This window comes from Gavialis gangeticus, unplaced genomic scaffold (assembly GCF_001723915.1).
Source record: "Gavialis gangeticus isolate Ggan-Ray unplaced genomic scaffold, GavGan_comp1, whole genome shotgun sequence".
Classification (NCBI taxonomy): Eukaryota; Metazoa; Chordata; order Crocodylia; family Gavialidae; genus Gavialis; species Gavialis gangeticus.
In genome coordinates this window covers 51,900,818-51,901,035 of record NW_017729004.1, presented here as the reverse complement: position 1 = coordinate 51,901,035, position 218 = coordinate 51,900,818, and positions in this window count along the sequence as shown.

Here is a 218-nt window from a genome sequence, read left to right as displayed (position 1 = left end):
ACCAGCAAGCCCTTGCTATCTAACCCCGGAGGGCTAGGGTCAGCTGCCTGCTGGCTAGTCCCAGAGCTGGTCGACAGCTTATGAAAGGGTGAATACACTATGGAACAAAACTGTAACGAGGCCGGAGTCGTGACGCCTGTCCAAAGGACAAGGAGTAGTCGATAAACGAAGCTGAGGTCGAGAGCCGGAACGTGAAGCAGTGGAGGTGTAGACGAGGT